Source organism: Littorina saxatilis, linkage group LG1 (assembly GCF_037325665.1).
Source record: "Littorina saxatilis isolate snail1 linkage group LG1, US_GU_Lsax_2.0, whole genome shotgun sequence".
NCBI classification, from domain to species: Eukaryota; Metazoa; Mollusca; class Gastropoda; order Littorinimorpha; family Littorinidae; genus Littorina; species Littorina saxatilis.
This window is the reverse complement of record NC_090245.1, coordinates 7,152,107-7,174,280: the sequence shown is the minus strand read 5'-3', so window position 1 is coordinate 7,174,280 and position 22,174 is coordinate 7,152,107. Positions and strand designations below refer to the sequence as shown.

At 40.0% G+C, this 22,174-nt stretch overlaps 1 long non-coding RNA gene across 1 annotated transcript; it reads right to left on the bottom strand.

The window, feature by feature from the left end:
- Window positions 1–15,962: 15,962 nt before the first annotated feature.
- LOC138960374 (uncharacterized) lies at window positions 15,963–21,955 on the bottom strand. Its single transcript, XR_011453952.1, has 2 exons — window positions 17,266–21,955; window positions 15,963–16,418 (listed from the first exon to the last, which is right to left on the bottom strand). It is a non-coding gene; the product is annotated as an uncharacterized lncRNA (long non-coding RNA).
- Between the last annotated feature and the right edge of the window lie 219 nt (window positions 21,956–22,174).

Sequence of the window (22,174 nt, the reverse complement as noted above, 5' to 3'; positions counted from 1 at the left end):
ATCAGTCCATGCAGAAAATGGTTGTTTAGAGACAAGCTGGTTATCTTCAGACTGGAACATGTTTCCTCGCGTTCACAAAGGCCTCTAAACCTATTAGCGACAGTAACTGCTGAAGCGTTAAAACTTAATCTTTCGCTTTCTGTACCAGTGTAGTGTCAAGCAACCTCCTGGCTATTTCGTCGCCCACATCTTTAACTTAAAATCGGCAATTTTTTTTTAGATTAACCAAAGACAGCCATTCAACAGTAAGAAGGTCAGATCAGTCTGACCCCCCTCAATTAAGTCGCACACATACAAGCTGCAAAAGGCGTCCGTTCGGCGACAAAGTCAACGAGGCGATGGAAAACAGCTGTTCACGCATCAGTGGATTAACGAAAACAACAATACACACCTAGCATCCTTACTTCTTCTTTTTAATCCAGGCTTGACCGAGACACCCGCAGGGCGGAGGGGGTGGGGACGGTGAGGTGGGGGGGGGGGGGTATTTGGGGCCGGGTGAACTAAGAGAAAGGTGTGATGATCTGTGTTGGGGGCGTTGGCAACCCATCGTTGGCTTTTTTTCATGCTGAGATTTGTGACAAGTGTGAAGAAATCTTGGAGATCTTTGTAATCGAAGGCCTTTGTGATCGATATCTGTGTGTGTGTGTGTGTGTGTGTGTGTGTGTGTGTGTGTGTGTGTGTGTGTGTGTGTGTGTTTTTGTGTTTGTGTGTGTGTGTGAGTGTGTGTGTTGTTTTTGTGGGTTTTTTAATTATACTATACTTTGTTTATTTCCTTACTAATACAAGTATAGTGGTTGGTACCTCTCCAGAAAAGACACCTTTGGATTAAAAAAAAAAAAGTTACACGTGACACAAAAATGTTCTTAATCTTGAATTTACCTATTACCAAAGGTGCCTGGTATTTTGCAAAACAGACCAAGACCATTGTCTATAGGTTTTCTGTGGGCAACGTAATTTATTGATATTGTATTCCACAACTCATGTCTTGTATACATATCCAAGTTTACCAGTGGACATTAATGTCTGAATAAGCATGATTAAAATTAATCTCTTAATTAGCCGAATTTAATTTTAGAATCAAGTGCTTAATTTGACGTGTTTATTTTATTTATAGTTTTGAGTCCAGAAAATACACGTTCTCAATTTTGTCCGTTAACTTAACAGAAAAACAAGTTGCGTCAAGTGATATCAAAACATGTTATAAAACTGAAACTAAAGGATCCATACACAAATTCTGGGTTCAATAATCCCAACGACCACCAAATTCTGGGTTCAATAATCCCAACGACCACCAAATTCTGGGTTCAATAATCCCAACGACCACCAAATTCTGGGTTCAATAATCCCAACGACCACCAAATTCTGGGTTCAATAATCCCAACGACCACCAAATTCTGGGTTCAATAATCCCAACGACCACCAAATTCTGGGTTCAATAATCCCAACGACCACCAAACACCAAATCTTGTTGTGCTCCTTCATTATAACATTCAATTATGGTTTTGTGTTTATGCAACTGAATAAAAAAAATGTTTAAACCAATAATCCCAACGACCACAAAAACCTGGCTATCCGAAACCCGTAAACCGAGACGGGTCGAGCTTATCCCGGCGAAGCATGCCAACTGAGACCTAACTTGCATATGACGATTTTCTTTCATTCTTAGCACATAAACAGAGTTAACATAACATATCTATATTTGATTCCAAAATATACAAAGCCACACGTACAGATGGATATTGTGTGATTTATCTTTCTTTCTGGTCTGGTATTACGTAAACGGACCGAGGGTTAGTATAGATATATATGGGTATTCTCAGTGTGCGCAACATCATTAAATGTTTAGAATACAGTGCTAGTTTTGAGTGATTAAAGTGAGTGTGTGTGTGTGTGTGTGTGTGTGTGTGTGTGTGTGTGTGTGTGTGTGTGTGTGTGTGTGTGTGTGTGTGTGCGTGTGTGGGTGTGCGTGCGTGTGGGTGTGTGTGTGTGTGTGTGTGTGTGTGCGTGCGTGTGCGTGTATGTTGAGTTTTCGTTAAAATCTACAACTACAGCAAAATGAAATACGCACTGATATTATACGTTATTTGCGTGTTTGACCAAAATATGACATTTTACACAGATCGAGACAGTCATTGTTCTCCGAGACCGCGCTAGCGGTCGAGGTGAACAATGACTGTCGAGATCTGTGTAAAATGTCATATTTTGGTCAAACACGCAAATAACATTTATGTATCGATCGAATTCCTTTCAGGTACTTATGACTTTGTTGTTGTTTTAACGATTGAACGAGCACACACACATGCATGCAATCCACATGTATGCAATCAAACACATAAGCTTCATATTTGGGCGTTTCAGGTTGACCGAAACTTCAAAGGAACTACAAAACACACGTCATGTACTCACTTTGTTGTTGTTTTGACATTGAACAGCACACACACATGCAATCAAACACATGACGTTTTTTTTTTGAGTTCCTTTGAAGTTTCGGTCAACCTGAAAAGCCAAATTATAAAGTTTTGTCGGCCTCTGACGTCACATGACTCAAAGAAGGGAAATCCAATCTCCAATCGATACATAATAAAAGGTATCACTCCTTCGTCGTCATCTGCGTTTTACTAAAAATATATTATTATTTTCAAAATGTGACATCTTCATGTGTGGGTTACTATTCAATGCGGGATCAGTCAGTCGGGACTCTGTTAGGGATTGGACATGTCAACAAATGACTGCATTCTGAAGAAGAAGAAGAAATACTGAAGCAATCAGTCTACACATCTTATCTTGTTCAAATGACAATATTTGTGCGAAGATTGCCGAAAACTTTGCATCTCAAAATTGAAAGGGCTGGGTTTTAATGACTAACAAAGTCATATCAGTCCATGCAGAAAATGGTTGTTTAGAGACAAGCTGGTTATCTTCAGACTGGAACATGTTTTCTCGCGTCCGCAAAGGCCTCTAAAACTATTAGGGACAGTAACTGCTGAAGCGTTAAAACTTAATCTTTCGCTTTCTGTACCAGTGAAGTGTCAAGCAAGGTGGTTTTTTTTATCTTCTCCTGGGTGACATTTCTTTTGTCTTTTTCCGTCCAGCTGTAACCGGCGACTGGTCACCAGAAGGCAAGAGATTTGTCACACCCCCTCTTTGTTGCTAATCAACCAATTGTTGGTTTTGTATGATGCGGACAGGTTTCTCCCCCACCCGAACTCCGCAATCCAACCTCCTGGCTATTTCGTCGCCCACAACCCGTCGTTGCGGGGTTAAATCTTTGGAGAAAGATCACGATTTTCATTGTAACAAAACCCTCTGTTGTTGTTAGCGGGAGGTGGGGGGTATCCTTTCCCTCTTTTGCCGTCCTTCTTAACGTACCTTCCCCTCCTCTTCCCAACCCCCTCTACCCACACACACACACACACACACACACACACACACACACACACACACACACACACACACACACACACACACACACTCCTTCATCCTTCGTCATACTATCCAGGTTTTTTCCATCTGATGTTGTCCTTTTGACAGGTACAATCTTGTAACTGACTAAACCTACACTAATCGTCATAAAAAAAACTTTACACATGCGTTTGAGGGCAGATCTTTCTGATGAGGCCGTTTATCGTAAAACCAATTATATGACTGGAAAGGCCGTTTATTCCCCTAACTTATTCAGAAAACAGATTGAGTTTACATGACGTAGTGTCGATACAGTGGAACCTACAACACAGACACCCCCCAAAATCAAATTCGCAAAATCAAGGTTCCCGCGATAAAATCGACAACAAATTAGAACAACTAAATCGAAACATGTTTAGCATGTCATTAGACAGAACAATCACATATGCACCCAAAACAGTCAGTTCTGTTCATATATCTTGTCTACCATGGACGCTATGGCATGCTGAGCGGTGTAGGTGTCAATCCTCTCAGCAGGCATAAAAGGCAGTTTTTGAAGCCGTTTTAGCGGGTAATGAGACCCAAAAAATGGTACATTTCAGTAACTCGCAAACGCATTGCTTTCAAACTTTCGGAGATTTGTGCTAACACATGTCGTAAACTACACACGAAATCTTAAGTCATTTGATATATTAGTTCTGTTGTTATGCGACATACCAAAAAGTTTTAAAAATAAAGATGTACCCTGTCCGATTGAACAAATAAACATTTTAATTAGCATGCATTTAGAAAAATGAAAGCTTCAATTTACCCTTAAATCTAACACAGTTTCAACAATGGCTGTTCTCAGCGCACTTGTTTAAACGCACACACAAATTCTTGGAAAATGTTTTTTCAAGAGCCATTGGTCGGCTTTGCTAGGCCTAGGCCGACATTTGCGCTCAGCGCTCTGAACGAGTCAACTTCTTAAAAACTACTTTCGCGTTGAAATCCAACATTCGCGTTGAAGATTTCAACAAATTAAATTTTTTCGATGAGTCTGCAAAAACCTACCGTCAATTTAAGAACTTTTTCTGACATGACAAATAACAGCTGACCTAATGTCTCAAATGACTTGAAATTCCGTATTTACTTTACGACACGTGTTAGCACAAATCTCCGAAAGTTTGAAGGTAATGCGTTGGCGAGTTACTCAAAGGTATCATTTTTGTCTCATTACCCACTAAAACGGCTTCAAAAACTGCCTTTTATGCCTGCTGAGAGGATTGACGCCTACACCGCTCAGCATGCCGTAGCGTCCTTGGTAGACAAGATATGTGAACAAAACTGACTATTTGGATGCAGATTTGATTGTTCTGTCTAAGGAAATGCTAAACATGTTTCGTTTTAGCAGTTCTGATTTGTTGTAAATTTTAACGCGGGAACCTTGATTTTGCGAATTTGATTTTGGGGGTGTCTGTGTTGTAGGTTCCACTGTATCGACACTACGTCATGTAAACTCAATCTGTTTTCTGAATAAGTTAGGAGAATAAACGGCCTTTCCAGTCATATAATTGGTTTTACGATAAACGGCCTCATCAGAAAGACCTGCCCTCAAACGCATGTGTAAAGTTTTTTATGAAGATTAGTGTAGAACCATATTTTTGTTTAATTAGAAAAAAACACAGTAAACACCAAGTTTCAAAGACTTTCGGGCCACGCCCTTCTTCAGTGAAATGAATGAGAATGAACCATATTTTTGTATCAGTCAGGAGTATACGCTGCATATTTGCTCAAATCCGCCTGCTATTCTATCAAATACACGATCGTTTTACAGCTGAAATGTCGTTCTTCATCCAAAACCCACAGCATCTTCAGTTTTGTACAAACAAACAAGTAAACAAACAACGATTTTGTAATAAAACAAACTAACTGACTAACTAGCCTATAACTACTGCACAAACTCAAACACTTCAAGCGCCAATATTACAAACATGTTCTGGATAAATTCTCTTGCTTGTATCTTTAAACTTAAAATCGGCTTCTTTTTTGTTTAGATTAACCAAAGAGAACCATTTTAACAGTGAGAAAGTCAGATCAGCCTGATCCCCCTCCATTAAGCCACACACAACCGTCTTTCATACAAAACCCACATTTAGCCCCAAGCCTTGACAGGCATCCGTACGGCGACACTAGTCGCCGAAGCGATGGAAAACATTTGTTTACGCAACAGTGGATTTACTAAATGCCCACCCAGCATCCTTGCTTCTTTTTAATCCTGGCTTGACCGAGACACCCGCAGCGAGGAGGGGGTGGGGACGGCGTGGCGAGGTGGGGGGGAGGGGGTGAGGGGGGGGGGCAGGTGAACTAAGAGAAAGGTGTTACAATTAGGGGCGTTGGCAACCTACCATTGGATATTTTTGCCGCTGAGATTTGTGACAAGTGTGAAGAAATCTTGGTGATCTTTGTAATCGAAGGTCTTAGTGATCGATATCGTCACGTGATTTAGTGATATATATATATATATATGGGTGTTGGCGTCAGCTTCCAGTAAGTGTGTCATACGGAGGTTGGACAGCAGTGAGGAATCTTCAACGATACTGAAGACTGCCCGAGTTCTTCTCTTTGGTCGATCCCCGTGATACTGAACTTCTTGGGTCTGGTTCTACCTGTTGTGCTTTGCAAGACTAGAGAATTTCACTGCGGGTGAGTTTTTTTGTTTGTTTGTCTTTTTTTTCTGTGTTTTTTTAAAGTTTTTTATTAGTTTGTTTCTGTTTTTGCTGTTATTTTTGTGACATTTTCTACGAGTTGAATGTATTTTTCACTGGACAAGCACGATTTCCCTCTCTCTTTCTCAGGCACTTTTTAAGACTTCAATTTATTTTTTTCTATTTTTTGTGTTTTATTTCATTGCCCCTCTCTCTCTCTCTCTCTCTCTCTGTCTCTCTCTGTCTCTCTCTGTCTCTCTCTCTGTCTCTCTCTCTCTCTCTCTCTCTCTCTCTCTCTCTCTCTCTCTTTCTAGCATACACACACTGTCTCTGTCTGGTGCATGTTTAGTTTTTTGGTTTTTTTTAGTTTAGTTTATGGGTACGTACAAATAAAGTAGGGCGTAAAGCCCATAAATCGTCCCATCAATGTTTGTTCAACATTTTGTTTTATTGGGTCTGCATAACGTATTCAGGATATATAATTTATCTTCAAAATCGAATTTCATTTTTAAAATTGATATCATCATCCAACCGATCCGAGGAGCTTACGCTTTGTGCTTTTTTAACAGATGGTGCAAGCGAATTCCAAAGGGTTCTGTTTAATAAATTTAAAAAATCCTCAAATTAGGTTTATGATGCTAAATAAAAAAATCTCATTGATATGTTGTCAGAAAAGCATGCTCTTCAGTTGTAGCTTTAGCAAGTAGCACCTTAGCTTGGCATATGAAGTCGTTTTTGACTCTCACAAAAACCAAACCCGAACATTTTGGTTCAAACACAATTTCATTCAAAATACATGACATGAACCAATTGACAAAAATGCAGCTAGGACACGAACTCAAGCAGATGCTTATTTGACGTGACCATAACAATGCTAAGTTACACAGGTTTTCATGATGGTGAACAACACAATTATTAACCAGAAGAACAAAATATAGGAGGGGGGGGGGAACTTAATCAAAACAGGAGGATTTACAGAGAGAAAAAAAATTAATAAAAGAAAAAAAGAAAAGAAAAAAATAAAGAAAAAAATAAGGTGAGACTATGAATGAAGCGCGTGGGACGAGAACATCGATGCTGAGACATGCAATAAGTAAGTTCAGATAAATGTACATTTTCATGGAGAGGGCAGCATAGTTCGTTACGAATGTATGGAAGAAAACAACCACACACACACACACACACACACACACACACACACACACACACACACACACACACACACACACACACACACACACACACACACACACACACACACACACAAAAGAGAACAGCAAAACAAAACAAAAACTCAATGATAATTATTACTTATGTTAAATATGTAATTGATGCAACAACACTGAGAGGCGGGTTTACGTTCTCCTGCACACAAACATACACAATACCAGTACGTGGGCTAATCCTTCAAGTTAGTCGACCAGATTCAGCAATAAAGGATTGGACCGACTCGAAAATCAATGTATTTACGCGAAATGAATGTTGCTCGCTGCCTCTTAATAATGTTTCCACGTGTCTAAAATGTTACTGATCAGGAAGCCCGATGTCCACTCTAGTCACTCGATCAACCTTTCTGTTGAGAAATATGTGGAACGAAAACGATCATCCTAGTCATTTAGGTAATTAATGATGAGGAGGCTACCCTTGACGCTTTTCTCTTTTCTAAATCAGAAGCGGGTTTCTTCTTCTTTTTTTTTTATTGTTTAGGCCTATTTGTTTTTAATTCTAAACGATATGTAAGTAACTGGAAAAACCATTGCGTCCCCAGAAGAAGCGTCGTTTAGAGGATAACATTGGTTAACTGTTTTTTGTTAGATTAAATCAAGTAACATGTTATGAACAGAAAATGTGAAAAATCAATGTCTTGAAAACAGGGAAATCGTAAATTGGGGGTTCCATTGAACTTGACATCCTAGATTTTAGACTTAAAAATCCTGACCGTTCAGCGACAAAGCGTAGCCGTGTGAATACGTCAAATGCCTTCAGGCCGCTTGGGTTAAGTATCAACGCCCCTAATGACTTCGCCCTAAGGGCGTAAAACAAGTCTTCTTCTACTCAGACATTCGGTCAGTAGGCTTCGTCAGTAGGCATGGAACTCATGAAAGGAATGATATAAATATATAGTCCAATGACGGAAGTTCGTTGAGGAGGGGTGAATTCTCAAGCATGTGGCATAGTAACGATTTAACTGCAAGAACATTTCGTACATTTCTGATATTAACGGAACTCATGAAACAAGAGTTTAAACTAGACAAATGTACGAGCAAACAACACTACATCATCTAAAATACATTATAAAGAAAGAAAGGTAGCAAGACACGAAGGAATTAAGATGAAAGAAGGAGAAAGGAAAATAATTTTAAAAAACAATTTACAATTAATTTTTTAAAAACGTATTAAAGAAACAGCACATTTTTGAATAAGAAAATGTGCTTTCAGATTTTCAGTTTTTCTTAGGCCGCCCGTTCCTCAGAATGCGATCCCCATAGTTCTAATGAATAATCTCACTAGTCTGGCAAATTTTAAAAATCTCCAGGACAAGTCCGCAAAAACACTATAAAGATTTGTCGATTTTGACGAGTGAACAAATAAAACTCCAATTGTATGCAACCACAAAATGGGCCGCGAGGCCAAGGCGATAACGCCAGTCCCAAAACTACTACATAACATTACAGTGTAACTTTGTCTCTCACGCCTACTCTTAATCCGAATCGGTATACCTTGGACTACCCGCACCATCCGTTAAGCGTGTTTTATTCAATTTCTCATACACACGTTTCAAACAATAACAACATTAAGAACGTTAACAAGCAGATTGCTTATGGACACGTTCTTGAAATGATAATCAATACACATTCCGATAGCAAAACATGGCGAACAAGTAATAGCTTCAACACTTATCTTGATAATCTTTCATTATATTTTATACAAATAAGATGGAGAGAGAGAGAGAGAGAGAGAGAGAGAGAGAGAGAGAGAGAGAGAGAGAGAGAGAGAGAGAGGGAGGGAGGGAGGGAGAGAGAATGCCTGGCTGCATCAATTACACAGTTAATATAATATCAGCCGAAGCGATTTGTTAACATAACATAGTCTTGTACAACAGAGAATATTTTCGTGTTCAAAGATATAGTTAAATCAGTATTTCCAAACAAGAGTGTTTTGCAGTCTAGAACATGTTACTTTAGCTCCATTTTACGATTTCCCTGTTTTCAAGACATTGATTTTTCACATTTTCTGTTCATAACATGTTACTTTAGCTCCATTTTACGATTTCCCTGTTTTCAAGACCTTGATATTTCACGTTTTCTGTTCATAACATATGTTACTTTAGCTCCATTTTACGATTTCCCTGTTTTCAAGATCTTGATAATTCACATTTTCTGTTCATAACATATGTTACTTTAGCTCCATTTTACGATTTCCCTGTTTTCAAGATCTTGATAATTCACATTTTCTGTTCATAACATATGTTACTTTAGCTCCATTTTACGATTTCCCTGTTTTCAAGATCTTGATAATTCACATTTTCTGTTCATAACATATGTTACTTTAGCTCCATTTTAAGTCTTCCTCCCTTTTAAGGCCTGACTTTCTCAGAAATCTGGAGTTTTTAAAAGGGGGAGGGAGGGGGGGGGGGGAGTCCCAAGAACAATACTATTTGCTTTCTAATCGGAATGGAAGATATCAGTCCATCTTATATTAGATATAACATAAAATCATAGTAATATTTAATATTAAAACCACGACCCGCTCCTCAGCATTATAATATCTCAGTGAAACGTTTAGTGATAGAAAACACAAGAAAAGGCCCGGTGTAACACGAAATTTTTACTCCACAAAAAATTTACTCCGGAGTAAATATTTCGTACGAAATTCTTACTCCGAGTACACTTTTCGTACGAGAAAAGAACTCCCCAAGGCACGAAAAAATTACTCCCTCCACGAAATTTTTACTCCCCATTTTTATATTTAGTCAAGTTTTGACTAAATATTTTAACATCGAGGGGGAATCGAAACGAGGGTCGTGGTGTATGTGCGTGCGTGTGTGTGTGCGTGTGTGTGTGTGTGTGTCTGTGTGTGTGTAGAGCGATTCAGACTAAACTACTGGACCGATCTTTATGAAATTTGACATGAGAGTTCCTGGGTATGAAATCCCCATACGTTTTTTTCATTTTTTTGATAAATGTCTTTGATGACGTCATATCCGGCTTTTCGTGAAAGTTGAGACGGCACTGTCACGCCCTCATTTTTCAACCAAATTGGTTGAAATTTTGGTCAAGTAATTTTCGACGAAGCCCGGGGTTCGGTATTGCATTTCAGCTTGGTGGCTTAAAAATTAATTAATGACTTTGGTCATTAAAAATCTGAAAATTGTAAAAAAAAAATAAAAATTTATAAAACGATCCAAATTTACGTTTATCTTATTTTCCATCATTTGCTGATTCCAAAAATATATAAATATGTTATATTCGGATTAAAAACAAGCTCTGAAAATTAAATATATAAAAATTATTATCAAAATTAAATTGTTCAAATCAATTTAAAAACACTTTCATCTTATTCCTTGTCGGTTCCTGATTCCAAAAACATATAGATATGATATGTTTGGATTAAAAACACGCTCAGAAAGTTAAAACAAAGAGAGGTACAGAAAAGCGTGCTATCCTTCTTAGCGCAACTACTACCCCGCTCTTCTTGTCAATTTCACTGCCTTTGCCATGAGCGGTGGACTGACGATGCTACGAGTATACGGTCTTGCTGAAAAATGGCATTGCGTTCAGTTTCATTTTGTGAGTTCGACAGCTACTTGACTAAATATTGTATTTTCGCCTTACGCGACTTATTTTTACTTCCAGTAAAAATCTCGCACGCAAAAATGGGATGCGGGCGAAGGGATAATGCCAATAAGTGATCTCGCGCACACGAATGTCGCGCTACCCTCCTTCCACCCCTTCCACCACCAAGACTAACAGGGGACAAGGGAGTAAACATTTCGTACACCTGGCATGGGAAGTTAAATTGCTCATGTTGGGTGAAGTAATTTATTCGTTATTTATTCGTCAGGGGAGTAACATTTTTGTACGAAATGTTTACTCGGAACTCACCTGTCTTGGGGAGTAATTTTCTCGTGCAATGGGGGAGTGCTTTTTTCGTAAAGGGAGTAACTTTTTCGTACGAAATGTTTACTCCGGAGTAAAAATCTCGTGGGAGTAATTTTCTCGTGTTACACCGGCTGCATGGGTAGACTCTAACATGAAGTGTTCCACATTTAAACACACTTGTTGTAACCCGTTATGAACACCGTGTGAGATATTATAATTCTACTCACACACTTGTTGTAACCCGTTATGAACACCGTGTAAGATATTATAATTCTACTCACACACTTGTTGTAACCCGTTATGAACACCGTGTGAGATATTATAATTCTACTCGCACACTAGTTGTAACCCGTTATGAACACCGTGTGAGATATTATAATTCTACTCACACACTTGTTGTAACCCGTTATGAACACCGTGTGAGATATTATAATTCTACTCACACACTTGTTGTAACCCGTTATGAACACCGTGTGAGATATTATAATTCTACTCACACACTTGTTGTAACCCGTTATGAACACCGTGTGAGATATTATAATTCTACTCACACACTTGTTGTAACCCGTTATGAACACCGTGTGAGATATTATAATTCTACTCGCACACTTGTTGTAACCCGTTATGAACACCGTGTGAGATATTATAATTCTACTCACACACTTGTTGTAACCCGTTATGAACACCGTGTGAGATATTATAATTCTACTCACACACTTGTTGTAACCCGTTATGAACACCGTGTGAGATATTATAATTCTACTCGCACAAGTAGCACACATTGTAAACGAATAAATAAAGAGAATAATAAAAAAAATAATTAAAAAAACGCAATTCAGTGTTTACCATGTTTGATACTTTTTCCAGTAGATGTATATATGGTATACTATCTCACACAATGTTCACAACTGGTTACAACAAGTGTGTTTAAAAGTGGAACACTTGAGTGTAGAGTAGTGTTGACGACTCCTATAGTGTGTCTTTACCTTCCGTGCTACTCCCTCCGTCTGTTGGTCGTCTGATCATCCTACCTAGATGGCCCTTCTCTGACCAAAGATTTCATGACGGAAATCTGAGTCTATCATTGGTTTTACATGTCACTGAAGTACGTTTAAAACTTCTTGGTGTTCGTTTTTATTCAGCAAAACGTTGATTATGAATTTTAGTTGCAGCTGATATTATTTTCTCGCTTATTTATGCATAATGCCATGCATTTATTCATTAACTCATTCATTTATTCAGATCCTGAGACTCCTCCACAACCTCCAGTCAAAATGGCAGAAAGTACAGCGGACAGCCACGGTCCTAGTCCTGACTCCATCCACGTCATCAAAACGGAACCTAACGACTTTCCACTGAGCCACCACGGACGCACGAAGCGCACAGCATCCGCGGCTGGCTTAGATTCCGCAGAGTCGCACGAGCCTCGAGAAGAGAGCTCCAACGTCTACAACCGTTCTGCTTCAGGCTCCGATGACAACGAAAGCGACGGTGGCCATGACAGTCGCAGAACTTCAACACCAGAGGGCGTTGACGCCGACATGCAGGTTCCCCCTGCAGCAAGGAAGAACGAGGAAGTGTCACCTCTGAAATACTTTGAGGTAAGCAATACCCTCTCTCTCTCTCTCCTCTTGAGTTGCTTATTTCTGTGGGACACTAATGGTATTTCTGTCGCCAACAGGTTGCTGACGGGGTGTCAGACGTCAAGTTCGGATGCACAGTGTGCGGGCAGCTCTACAAATGGCGAAAGTCGCTCAACAAGCACTGGTCCACCAACCACAAGGATCACCCAGGCGACGACCTCTCGACCCCTGAAGGAATGAAGGTGTGCCTGGCCGACTCCGACTACAAGCAGACAGGTCATCGACGCTGCTGCAGCGAGAGTCTGCTGAAGATACTAGAAGTCGCTCCCAACGCTACTGAGGAGGGCGTGATTTCAGGGCTGTTCCAGTGTACCCTGTGCAGCTTTCAAGCCGGCGGTCCTTATGAGGTCATCTACCACTTCAAGAAGCTGCACGAGGACAAGCCACACGCCTGCTACAGCTGCCTCTACAGAACCAAGTGGAGGCACGATCTACGCAAGCATCAGTTCATATGCAAGGGGCGTCACTCTGAGGAACTCAAGGTGAGCAACGACTTGGAGAAGCAGCTACTGATGTCTAGCGTCAAGAGGCGTCCGAAGATGCCAAAGATGCAGAACGGGCTGCATCGTAGTGAGGAAACTCCGACACTCACCTGCAGCCAGTGCCCGTTCAGGTGCCAGGACGGTCGTGAGATGGAGCAGCACTACACCGTCTGCAACTACCAGGTCCCCATCGACGCCAGCTACCTGTATTCCATCTACTCTGTTGCACAGATCACCAAGCAGAGTCCGCTCCGCCCCTATGTCCACAACTTCACCCTCAAGGCCTTCGGGTTCGATCCACTCAGCCCTGTTGCGCACAACCCTTTCGTGTCCCATGCGGCCCTAGCACATACGGGCCCCGTTTCAGAGCCAGGGTCGTGTTCCTCCAGACGAGCCTCCAGCCCCTTTCATCGTCCTTGGGAGTCGTCGTCCTTTGAAGATTCACTGCTGACTCCGTACAACGACACGGTGTCTAAGGCTTCTTCTCTTGACAAGCTGCTGCCTTTGGACCTGTCTCTGAAGAACGGTGAGCATGGCTTCAACGACTCCGCCATTTCTTCCCTTATGTCTTCCCCCAGCCTGCACCTGTCATCAAAGAGCAGCATTGATGCTTCCCGAGACACGGCCATGTCTTCCATGACGTCACCTCCCGGTCTGAATCTCACGGCAAACACAGACGGGAACACCTCTAAGGACAGTTTGCAGAAAATTAGCCCCAGCGTTGGTTTCTCTCCGAGCAATGACACTTCCTCCAAAGACTCTGGCAGCACGCAGACAACCAAGCCAATTTCAAGGGCATACAACTGCAAGCATTGCCCTTTCACTGTCACCTCTACGACAAGCTTCGAGTTCCGTGGGCATTGCAGTTTGCACGGGGTGCCTGGTCAGTACGTGTGCGACTACTGCAACTACAGCAATCAAGTAAAGTACAGCGTCATCCAACATCGTCTGATTCACGCCCACAAGCCTGGGTTCAACTCCGTGTACGACCCTCAGTCCCGAGTGCACAGTCCTGAACCACGACTTCAGCCCTGAACTTTGAGCAAACCATTCTCGTAGTGATGAGTCCCGAACAGTGATGAAACGATCGGACACAGAAGAAGAAGAAGAAGAAGAAGAAGAGATGAAACAATCTTCAGAAAACAAGGGTTTTGACCAAATTAGGACTTCTCGCAAACGTTCTTACGAGTTGGAACATGCTCCACCAAGACTAAGGAAGAAGAAAGAACACAAAGGATTTGAGACAGTTTTAAAACTCAAGGTACCAAACCGTACGCGCGAAGTTCCTGAAGCAAGAATACGGCTGAACCAGGAAAGAGGACGCCTGGACTGCAGCGGAATGTCCTCAGTCAAGAACACAAGGGAAACGAGCCTCGACAAAGTGAGTAGAGACACATACAAAAGCAAAAGTATCTCATCAGTTGATGGCTGAAAGAGAACTCTCGCCAAACAGGTTATTAACGTGACGTGATCCAAGGCGAGATGTGTGCAGCAGACCCATGGCAGTTGTCCTACCATGGTGTGTGTGTGTTTGGAGGGAGGGGGGGGGGGAAGGAAGGGGGATTTTCCAAGGGGCAGTTGTCTGTGCAACAAATACCCTGCTACCATTTCAAGATAGCTTTTTTATTGTTCATTTCAAATGTGTCATATTTTATGTTGTGCAACAAATACCCTGCTACCATTTCAAGATAGCTTTTTTCATTGTTCATTTTAAGTGTGTCATATTTCATGTTGTGCAACAAATACCCTGCTACCATTTCAAGATAGCTTTTTTCATTGTTCATTTCAAATGTGTCATATTTCATGTTGTGCAACAAATACCCTGCTACCATTTCAAGATATTTTATCATTGTTCATTTCAAATGTGTCATATTTCATGTTAAAATTTTAAGCCTGTATGTCCAACAAGCCGAGTATGTGAAGGTCACTAAGTGTTTAAATGTATTTTTCCATTGTTCAGAATGTTTGTATCTGTAATAAGCAATGCGCTGTTAACCCGATGATCATTGATGGTTATCATGGATCTTGCAGTGTCGTTACCCCACGATTATGAAAAGCAGGTTGCCAAAAGATAAAGGCTGTGTGGCATTACAGTTAGTTCTACTTGAGGTTTCTATAAATATAATTACCGGTAGCAGATATCAGCAGACCATATGGGCTTCATTTTGTACGTTTTTGTATTTGGGTTTTCATGAAATTGACAATACATTAATGAATAATATGTACAAAGAATTTTGAATATTAATTGTGATTGTGACCCAGTTTCTTTCAAATGTGTAAATACAAAATTTGATATGAAAAATGTTTCTGTTATACACAGTATCCTGGTGTGTGTGTGAATGTGTGCATAAGAGAGAGTGTGTGTGTGTTTGTGTGTTTGTGTGTGTGTGTTTGTGTGTGTGTGTGTTTGTGTGTGTGTTTGTGTGTGTGTGTGTGTGTGTGTTTGTGTGTTTGTGTGTGTGTGTGTTTGTGTGTGTGTGAGGGATTTGCTGCGAGAGAAAAAGACTACGAGGGAAAGACATATGTACGGTATGTGTGTGTGACAGACAGAGACAGACAAAGAGCGAGAGACAGAGAGCGCAGTGCTTCTTCCTGTGTATGCCAAATTTTTTTTTAATTCCCACAAGGTCAAGGACAAAGCCAGACTGACTGAGTGAAATATTTTATTTGTCATATCCAGTTTGAAAGAGTACAGATATGCAATATACACTTACATCATTAACTGGTTGCACTGAATTGTAACAGTCTAGTTATCATCATAGGAATCTACAACTCTTACATTATCTTTACTCCAATTCCAAAATAGGAATAATACAAATGGTCACGCTGAAAATAATGAGCACAACAAAATCCACGTTCTTATTTTGCAATCTTACCATCTGGAGGGGACCATAACCCATTAACTTAGGCGCAGAACAAAACAAAAACTACGACATAAAACAAAATAAGAACACAGTCACAAAATTATAAGCATTATTTGACAAAGTACAAAACATTTCTTCAAAGCATTTGTAGCTTTTGGGTCATTTTCTTTTGACTTGTAGTGTAGTCAAGTCCAAGCTGAATGAAAAATATGAATGTATCACCTAAGATTCAAACAACCTACCATTGTTCAAGTAGTGTAGCACTAGCTCAGGAGTTGTATGGGGTATGAATGCATCACCCAAGATTCAAACAACCTACCATTATTCAAGTAGTGTAGCACTAGCTCAGGAGTTGTATGGGGTATGAATGCATCACCCAAGATTCAAACAACCTACCATTATTCAAGTAGTGTAGCACTAGCTCAGGAGTTGTATGGGGTATGAATGCATCACCTAAGATTCAAACAACCTACCATTTTTCAAGTAGTGTAGCACTAGCTCAGGAGTTGTATGGGGTATGAATGCATCACCCAAGATTCAAACAACCTACCATTATTCAAGTAGTGTAGCACTAGCTCAGGAGTTGTATGGGGTATGAATGCATCACCCAAGATTCAAACAACCTACCATTATTCAAGTAGTGTAGCACTAGCTCAGGAGTTGTATGGGGTATGAATGCATCACCCAAGATTCAAACAACCTACCATTATTCAAGTAGTGTAGCACTAGCTCAGGAGTTGTATGGGGTATGAATGCATCACCTAAGATTCAAACAACCTACCATTTTTCAAGTAGTGTAGCACTAGCTCAGGAGTTGTATGGGGTATGAATGCATCACCTAAGATTCAAACAACCTACCATTATTCAAGTAGTGTAGCACTAGCTCAGGAGTTGTATGGGGTATGAATGCATCACCTAAGATTCAAACAACCTACCATTATTCAAGTAGTGTAGCACTAGCTCAGGAGTTGTATGGGGTATGAATGCATCACCCAAGATTCAAACAACCTACCATTTTTCAAGTAGTGTAGCACTAGCTCAGGAGTTGTATGGGGTATGAATGCATCACCCAAGATTCAAACAACCTACCATTTTTCAAGTAGTGTAGCACTAGCTCAGGAGTTGTATGGGGTATGGAAAAGACCACTGATTTCATGACACTTATTTTAGGCTGAAAACTGTGGAATTTACACTTACTGACTACCTGCCAAGTTAGGAGGGATTGTCAGAATGCTAACACTATATCATGAGCAACAAAACCGAACAATACAAACATATACATGCATCAAGAAAAAAAGAAACAAAAAAGAAACAAAACAAAAATAAATAAACAAGCAGAAAAGTGAACAGAACAAACACAAAGTCATCGTCTTTAGTGCACAGCACAGTCTTTTTTGCAAATATATCACACAGAATCAGTCTTTCCTATTTCACTACAATAATACATGTCAAAATAGTTTGCCCACAGTGACTTATACATGATGACTTGTAAAGACAAAAGTACAGGTTAGATTAAAATAAAGCGTCATTATTTCCTTGAAGAGCAATCAATCAATTTTTTGCTTATTACTACTAGTAACAGGTAACCAGGCAAAACATTTAGCATGTGCATTTTATTCCCATCAAAGTCCAGTCATGAGATTTTAACAATAGAACATGCAAGTCTGTTTAGTATACTTTGTTAAATAAACAGTTCTCTCTCTCTCTATCACACACACACACACACTAACACATGCTCTGTTAAACACAAGCACACGCACACACACACACACACACACTCAGTAAATGCCTGCTGGCAGCCGGACCAACAACCACACACCAACCCAATGCATACACTGTAACTTCACAGGTGCATTTCAAACAAGCCTCAACTTTTCAAAGAGATGAGCATGTGGGGGGAAGGAGATCATTGATAGAGGGAGGCTAAAGAGAACTGTTGGGGGTGGGGGTAGATTGGGCGGAAGATCATCGATAGAGCCGATTACAACAAGGTAGAAGGAGTATGATAAGGGAGGCTAAAGAGAACTGTAGGGGGTGGGGGTAGATTGGGCGGAAGATCATCGATAGAGCCGATTACAACAAGGTAGAAGGAGTATGATAAGGGAGGCTAAAGAGAACTGTTGGGGGTGGGGGTAGACTGGGCGGAAGATCATCAATAGAGCCGATTACAACAAGGTAGAAGGACTATGACAAGGGAGCCTAAAGAGAACTGCAGGGGGTGGGGGTAGACTTGGTGCAAGCAGAGACTGGAGAAGGGGATGTGGGTTTATGAGGCGAGGCAGAAATGTACCACAAACTGTCTTGTCTCAAAATCAACATGAACAGACTTCAAGTCAAAGCGCATGCACCCGCTTCACTCTACAACAGATTCAACAAGTTTGCATGCCATGTTCTCGAACGTCTGACTTTAATTCTTGACTGTCCATTACAAAAAGATGTACACACTGATACAGTGACAAAAAAAAGAAAGATAATAATAAAAAGAAGAAAAATAATCATCACCAGTTCCCATTGTCAACTTCCTAAAAATATATATCCGACAAGAGTAATTTCCAAAATACTGTACACTGTACACACAAAAAGTCCTGTACAACATTATCCAACGAGCATAATTATATCAGTATTGCTCCATGCCAGACATCCAGTGTCACATGTACACGCACAACACAAGAATCACTGTCACCTACAATAGATACTGTATGTACATGTACAACCAACCTACCTAAGCCTATGTAAGACACATACATTTCACTGTGGATAATTACAACTGACGTTTAACCCCAAAAAACAATTAAAGCTACACAGGCCATCACAACAATCTTAGCTCAGTCTCATAAATCTATTAGGACATTTTGCAGTCACCAAGGACAGACCCTTTGGAAACTTTCAAAGATTTGTAAAACCATCTGTGACCTGATAATTAAAAAACATTCTGAAACTGAAAGACGTAAATTAATAACTAGTACTTGATGTAGCATGCAATAACCCAGTTACCAAGTTTTCCTTGTGTGTATGTGTGTCTTGTTTTCTTACTGGGAGCAGACTTCATAAAAAGCCAACAAAACTTTCAGAATTTTTTGTTTGCAATACCTTGGCACATAAAAAATATGCACAAAAAATAACAGATAAACCAGACTGAACTTTCTCAATTTCCCTCCGAACTTTTCAAGATTTTACAAAGTTGTGTGAAGGGCCAAAAATGCAAGTAGCATCCGCGGACATGTATAGCTAGCTTCCCTGAAACCTGACAGGGCAAAGCACAGATGTTGACATTCATTTTGCATAGGTAAGCCAAGTCCAGTGACGAGTTTGGCAAGTGTTTGACCAGTCACAATGAAATTGCCCATACAAACTGCTTTTGTCCACAGGTAAAACAAAAAACTAAATAAAACTAACTCTCATTATCATGAACAGTAAAAAGCTCAAGCGTGATAGGTTAAGTACAACATAAACACCTCCTCCCCCCCAAAAGAAAAATCAGAATACACAACAGCACTCCTCACTTATTCTAATATAAAAACAAATCCTCAAAAGATGTTCTTCAAACTGCCACATAAGACAACTCAAGATCAGAGTCACAGCAAGTTTAGTGAACTTGGCTTAAATAAGAGCATACATTACATGAATGACTTCATATAAGTAACAAGCAAACAAAATAACAAATTAATAAAACGCAATGAGACTGAGCACATCCTACTGGTCCTGGTTCAACTGTGGAGTAACTAGCTCTGTTTGGTATTCCTGACTTTACCATGACAATATCTATACATGTTAACTGCCTAAAACACGCTATGTTATGAAAAAATCTGACATCAAAAGACTACTTAAAAGTTCACTAACCCAAATTGACATTCAAGTTGATTACTAGGTCAGGGATGTAGTGTAACACAGTGACATTTTTCTTTGGTTCGACTACTGCTCTGTGTTCAGGCTATGCATACAAGAATAAAACGACCAGAAAGGTAGGTTGTTGGAACGTTTGTTATTTGATTCTGAATTTTGGAACGTTGGCTGTCTCTTTGTTTTTAGATTTATTTTATGCATACAAGAGCTGTTTTTTTAAATCTTGCTCTTGTGAGTCTCCAACATTACACATTCTTTTTCTGTTTCAAAATACTTTCATGAAAGTGATAAGATCAAGAAAACACTGAAAACATTTAGTACGGTTTTTTGCAATGGCTTGATTACTGTCCATATTATCTGAAGACACAATATTTCAGGCATCTAAAAAAAATCAAAAACCAAAACAACATCAATGCACTCAGGCTTAAAAATCTGTTCATGGCATTTTTTCCATCTGTAGGTTGCTCTGTACAGAACACACTCAATCAACAGGTTATGTAAGTATGAGCATTGACAGAAAAGTAAAATCAAGCAACACAAAAAAAAGGGGGGGAGGGGGAGGTTGTAAGTAAACAATTTAAGTATGCTTAATAAGTTTATGATACTGTGAATGTCTTCCACACACACACACGCTACACAACCGCTGATGTTGAGAATAAATTTATTCAGTGATTTTCAATACATTTCACCTTTCTAAAGGTTGACACAGCCTACGAAGAACAATCAGAGCAACAAATGGAACGCAACTATTGCACAGCATTATTTATCAAATACAACTTTATTCATAACTGAATAGAAAGAAATGTTTACACATGACATATGCATAGGAAGAGGGGGAGGGAGAGGAACAGAGAGCTTATTTCACCTTTGTTTTTCCCTATTTCATGTGAATATAAGCAAACAACTCTTCTTTTTTTGTATTAAATGTATTTTGCATTTTTTATGAAATAAAGTGAGCGGTCCAGTATCACAGACCAATGCTGGCTCTTACCGTTACAAATTTAATGTCCTAGACATTCATATTTCGATAAACAAATGCAGGCTTATGATATTATGAGTTTTGTCCAAGAGGAAAAAACCTGTAAGGTTCACGCTTATCGACTTTTTATCTGAAACCACCATGAAGGAAACCATCGGTCAATTGTCCTTGTCTAGATCTAAATTTGTCTTCTTAAATTTAAGTTTTGGAAGGTGTATTAATGGAAGTTTCTTGGCTCAGATTGCACCAGTTTGCTCCATTTTACTTGTTTTTATCATAAATGTTGGGGGGGGGCATTCCCCCGGACACTCCTAGGAGGTTCGAACGCTTCACGCCCTCAACTAATCGCTTAGCATCGTCAAATTGTCCCTAAATAAAAATAAAACAAGAAGAGCAAACGCTCGATCGAGTCACTTTCGCAGTTCTGAATATTATATGAGGCATCAGATGGACAGGAAGAAATTGCTATTCACAACACAATACAGATGTAAATAATTTGATGTAAAGAATAATCCTATAAAGTTTGAATCAAATCCGATGAATAGTTTCAGAGATATGATATTTCAATTTTTTTCCTTCAAGACATACCTGTGACCTTGAAAAAGGTCAAAGGTCACCAAAGCAGACGTCAAAGTGTAGAGGTCACTGGGAGTCACGTTCACATAAAATTTGAGCCCGGTCACTTTTATAGTTTCCGAGAAAAGCCCAACGTTAAGTTGTGTGTTGCCGAACAGAAAAGGCTAGTTATCTCCCTTGTTTTTCTGATAACGTTCGTAAAAGGCTACAGATGTAAATACTTTGATGTAAAGAATAATCCTACAAAGTTTCAATCACATCCGATGAACTTTGTCAAAGATATAAAATGTCTAATTTTTCCTTTGACGCTGACCTGTGACCTTGAAAAAGGTCAAAGGTCAACGAAACCATCGTTAAAGTGTAGAGGTCATTGGAGGTCACGACTAAACAAAATATGAGCCGGATCGCTTTGATAGTTTCCGAGAAAAGTCCAACGTTAAGGTGGTGTCTACGGACGGCCGGCCGGACAGCCGGCCGGACGGCCGGCCGGCCAGACGGCCGGCCGGCCGGCCGGACAGACTAACACTGACCGATTACATAGAGTCACTTTTTCTCAAGTGACTCAAAAATGGAACCCCCCCCACAAAAAATGATGT